Source organism: Olea europaea, chromosome 10, assembly GCF_002742605.1.
Source record: "Olea europaea var. sylvestris chromosome 10, O_europaea_v1, whole genome shotgun sequence".
NCBI classification, from domain to species: Eukaryota; Viridiplantae; Streptophyta; class Magnoliopsida; order Lamiales; family Oleaceae; genus Olea; species Olea europaea.
The window spans coordinates 11980650-11986649 of NC_036246.1; positions in this window are offsets into that span (position 1 = coordinate 11980650).

Below are 6000 nucleotides of genomic sequence, written 5' to 3' on the forward strand. Positions count from 1 at the left end.
TTCTTCAAAAATTTACTATTCCATAATGCATTTTATCTCAAAAATGGGAATAAATAGGGACCAAGATTTGTATTTTCAGCGGTAAATGATTAAAATGTTTTTTTGCCAGAATATTTTTGTGAATGGAAGAAAGAAGGGTTTTTTCTTCTTACTTCCAATTGTGGATATTCTTATCGACAAGATATTCACCCTTAATTTATCAATTTTTATTTAATTTTGAGTTCCATAATTTCAAGATTAATGTTATTTAGCACAATTGATGGTAAGCATGAGTTCATGTGACATTTACGTGCCATTAGTCAACAAAGTAGAAATATATCATTGTTCTACCGAATATGGGGTGGTATGGAATATTTTTTTCTTAATCAAGACTAAATGTAGAGTTAGGCATGGTGGGGAACAAGGGCAAGTGGATCTTTACATGTGGGGTCAACATTGAGGGTTGGTTACTCCATATCATCTTGACTTGTGAGCCCTCGTAAACGTGTAATTGTGTAATTACCTTTAGATAATACTCTTGAAGATTCGAAGATCAAAAGTGGAAAAGAGGACGGTTACCATTCAATGATAATCCTTTAGCACACTCTATAAGAATGTGTATACCCTAACTTTTTTTATTTTTTATTTTTAAATTTAGACCCTAATTGGTTTTGAATGAAACAATTTTTTTAAACATTACTTGCTACTTATATTAAGTTTTTTAGCTCGCAAGATCAACATGCAAATTAGTCAATTAGGTAATGTTGCTAAAGAAGTCTAGTTTATTTTTGAGAGTATGTCAATCGAATAGGTGGCCAACAATTTATGTCCACAAGGCTTATGGCCCCTGTTTGGTTGCTAAAAATAATATTTTCATAAATTTTAATAAAAGTTGATGAACTATTTAGTTGAAAAGTTGATAAAGCTTTGAATTCCATGAAATGTATGTTTAAAATTGAGTTTAAAAAAAAATGAACTTTAAGAAATGAAGGTCAAGTAAGTGCTCAATTTGTTAGTAATAGTTTAAATTGAAGTTGCGCAATTAAATGAATTAATAGAGCACTTTATAACGATGATGATGATGATTTTATTCAAATTTTGTGGAAACTTCAACTAAATCGAATGTCGTAGGAGACTTTCACATTCATTAGGCTTTCTTATTAGACGATAATGTTCTTTTCATCAATAGCTTATTTGCTTGCACTGGTTTAAGGGTGGCCCAAAAAAAAAAAAAAAAAAACAGTCAAACCTGATACCCGTCCCGTGGGCCCCGCTCCGAAAATGGCGGATATTATCTGCTTAATCGGGTATTCAGGTCAGGGATGAAGTGGGGGACGTCGCCCCGGGACAGGTAACAAGAGCCCAACCTCATCCCGTTTATTATTATTTTATTTAAATTCAATACTTTTGATGAAAAACTCCACGAGATTTCATTAGTTCTAATAGAATATGGCAATTAAGATTATCTAAGGAGTATGAATATCTAATCAAGCTACCCAGCTTGATTAAGAGCCTGAGTCGCTAGATTTCTAGTCTAATCAATCGATCCGAGCATGTTTTATAACTCAGAGTTGTATAATACTAAATTCTAGAAAACATATGGGAACTTTGGACTATGTTATTGAGCATGACTAAACCCAACGATGTGGACATCATTCTTTGAAGGAAAAGTTCTAAATACTATCCATGTGTGTTTGTATGCATTATTGGAAAAAAACTTGATTTTTGTATCACATAATTTTAGGAGTATTAAGTTGGACGAGTTGCTTGTCGGCTCGACTTGCCCCATAAACAAACCGAGTAACAAAAACTTAACAGTAGAGCTCTATAGTGAATGAAAGCAAGGATGTTTGGATCAAAACTCATCGAAGATTGTTGACGTTATAATATTTGTTCAAGCTAGGAAGATGCAATCTAGGTAGATTTTATATGTTAGGAACTGCAATCCAAACACTTAAAAATTTATAAAGCCAGGAAATTACCAATAGTTATTTATGCAAAAAAGAAAATTAAATAACATAGTCTTCAACACAAGTTGTTACAAAAAGAAATTTTCAAAGACTAGCATTGAATATGAAATGATGTTATATAATGTGGTGAATCCATATCTAATATTTTATTAACTTGACAATGCATGAAAGTATGATAAGTGTCAATGAATATGGTTATAACAAACTTATATGATTTGATACTCATATAAATCTTTTGAGGATTTAAAATGTCTGAAGCATATATGGAAGTTTTTGCGAAACTTATTCGATCAAAATATAGAGATACTTTGCTATTTGAATGTATGAAGTATAATTGTCTTAATGCATATCTGTTGGAAAGATATAAGCCATATTTTTATAAAGGAATCCATATTTGAACTTTCCATTATTGTAGAAGTTGATGATTTAAACATTGTTGAAACTTTTGAGAGCTTCCAAAGGTGGTTGATTGCTTAAAATAACTCATGATGAAAGATCTTAAAATTAAGTTTCATTTCGGTTTGTAGGTTGAGTATTTTGCAAATTGAATTCTTGATCATCACTCAACTTACATGTAAAAAGCCTTGAAAGGATTTCATATGAACAATGACACATTAAAATTGATACCCAATGGTTATTTGTTCACTTGTAACAAAAACATGATCATTTTATTGGTACTGAAGAGTACAACATCTTAGTGCAATATAGGCACTATTATATCTTTCTAATAGTTCAAGATTCAAGTTTAGTTGCTTATGATGATGTAGTGTGTTATTTGATTCACATCAAGCAGTTTATCTAGTCATGTGTAGCTATAAAAAGATAACATGAAATACATTTCCCCAAATTATGACATTGAAAACTTTGGTGCACAAGATATGGATGCTTGATATAATAATTTTCATTTATTGAAATTTGGAGGAATAACTGTACTCTTGCTCTTCACTTAGATTTTGTCCCAATAGATTTTCATGACAAGTTTTTATCGGATCATAACTTTATTTTTCCAAGTTTTTTGTACTCTTTTCTCCATTTGGTATTTTCATCACACCAAATTTTTGCTAAACAATATTTTTAATGAAGGCATATATTATATAATTAGTTATTTAAAGGGAAGTGTCGTAAACTAAACAGTATTTGCAAATGACAATTGTATTCTAACAACCCTAATTATATAATCTTCAATCATGCTACACATTCAGACTCAAATCCAAACTCAAATTCAGATGGAACATGTGTTGATGCACGATTAGACAATTTGAAAAATTAAAACAAAAATATCCAATCATTTTTGACACATCAATCTGTCACTTAACTCCCTGTTTTTCAATGTGGCTAAGTGGCTTTATTCATCTTATACATATGATCTCAATAAATTACAAAAGAGTTTTGACTCTTCCTCAATTCTCTTATATTGTTTTCTTAGTTTTATAACAAAAAAATTTATCTCTCAGTAATGTTAAAATAAAATAATAAGAAATAAAAGATATTTAAGGTACCGAAAATATATTCCAATTGTAACTTATTAAAAAATGTAAATATTAAAATAAGAATAAACATTTGTTGTTGACACTAATTATAATGAACGTTGAAATTTTTGTCATACAATTAGCAGCCAATGTGCGATTAATTTTTCTCAATAATGATGTTATCGATGATAATTGTTGGTAGCATTACCGGTGATGTTATCGGCCTTAATTGTCAATGGAGGTGTTGTTCGTCAATGATATTTCATGTGTAACTTACTAAAATAACTAAATAAGAATAATTTATTTGTCACAAATCAGTGATGGAAGTGTTGTTGATAGTTGGCGATGACATTACTTATGATGTTTGTGACTATGGAGGTTTTATCAGTGATCAACAACATTCCATAGTTGTCCACAGTATAGCATCGTTTGCTATATCTGTTTTGGTGATTGAATGTTGGGTTGATTGTATTCCTGCTTTTATTGTGCCTCTAATTTTCACGGACTATAACGCAACTATTTCTTTTCAATTTTTCAGGGGTTACATTTAAGTCCCTTGTTTGAGTGAAAATATTTTAATTATAATTTATTTTTTTAAAAAAATATTATACTGTTTGAAATCCCGCCCGTGCAAGTCATTTTCTATAGATGCATTGGAAATTACCTACCCATGGCGAGTAACTTTAGGAACTGATATATCTAATTATTCAAAAGGTCTCAAGTTAGCTATCAAACACACTAGGAAAACTTCCTCCGTATCTTAAAAGAAAGAATGTGATGTTTACTGTTTATTTTTATCACATAGGTTTTCACAAGAAATTGGTTTGAAACTGATTTGGCAACAGTAAATTAGTCTATTCAATCGCATTGTAGCATTTTTTCACTAGTCATTTCACCATTTTCACACGCCGTTCTATTGCAATGTCACCTCCACTTCAATATTTTTCCATTTTCACACAATACTTCACTTGATGAAAGCCAATACTATATTATATAATAAAGATAGAGAAATGAAACTAAATATAAATATTATTAAAAAAAAGGAATTGCAGGCAAAAATAGAAAAAATTTATTACGAAGTTTTTAAATTAAATTTAAATGATTTAAAATAAAAAAATTATTTAATTCAAACTTAACGAATGTCGTTCTATTATAAAGAATGTATAAAGATTATTTTATTAAACCAAATTAAAATTATTAAAAAAAAGAATTACGGGCAAAAATAGGAAAAATTTATTATAAAGTTTTTAAATTAAATTTAAATGATTTAAAATTAAAAATAGATATTATTTAATTCAAACTTAACAAATGTCGTTATATCATAAAGAATGGATAAAGATTATTTTATTAAACCAAATTAAACAAATAAAATAAAAGAAAGTTACAAAAATTAAATAAATAATATATAACTATTATTTAATTAATTAAAATTAAAAAAATTAAAATTCACCATAGTAGAATTAAGAAGAATTTTATATTGAAATATAATATGAACAAAATTATCCATCTTTAAAAAAAAAAAATGAGGACAAAATAATCTCCCCATCGTTCTCTTCTTTCAAAAGGGGAGAGTCTCTTCATCTATGGAGAGAGAGTTCTCTCCTCTCATTTCAAAAGGAGAGAACTCCCCTTTTGAAAGGAGTGAAACTCTCCGTGAAAGGACACTCTCTCACGGAGAGTTTCCTCTCCATCTCAAGGAGAGATCCTCTCCAATGGGTGGAATTTATTTATTTACTTTATACTTTATTTTGTAATTTAATTTGTTGATATTGTATATAAATTTTTTTCTTTTTAAATTTTTTTATCTTTATTTATGATTGAATTTTATTTTTTCAATCATTTTTTTCTCTCCGTGAAAGGAGAATTTTTTTTATATTTAGAATTTTTTCAATATTAATTTTTTTCTATTTAAAATTTTTTCATTTTTTTTTTTGCTATTTGTGGACGTTCATTTTTATCATAGGCGTTTTCACATTCAACTGGTTTGAAATGGATTTGGTCAAAGTAGTTTGATTTTTTTATTATATTATAAAATAAATATAAAGTAATCTACTATATATCATTCTTTCAAGTTACTCATTCTCCATCAATTCAATTGATTTCTGTCCAAAATTTCAACTTTCATTTACGAAAAAACTCTCCAAATTCTTGTTTCTTTCTGTGGGAAAAAAATATCACACAGTCCTCATCTCAATCATAGAATTTGTGACGATTATCTTTTGGTATGTTCTTGCAATTATTTTTATTTATTTATTTATTGTGTTTCCGTTTTTTAGTTTCCCTCATTACCTTAAAAGAGAGAATGTGATGTTTACTGTTTATTTTTATCACATTGATTTTCACATTGAACTGGTTTGAAATTAGTTTGGTACTTTGAATCTGACACACAATAACTTTCTCCATTTTCTCACGCTATCAACTATCAACCATATCTTATAATTTTATTAGTAGTAATTTTTTTTTAGATAAGTTTTTACATAAAAGTTATTCTTTATTTCTAAAATTTAAAAATTACTTATTACTAAAAAGATCACTTCAAGTTATTTTATATATATATATATATATATATATATATATATATC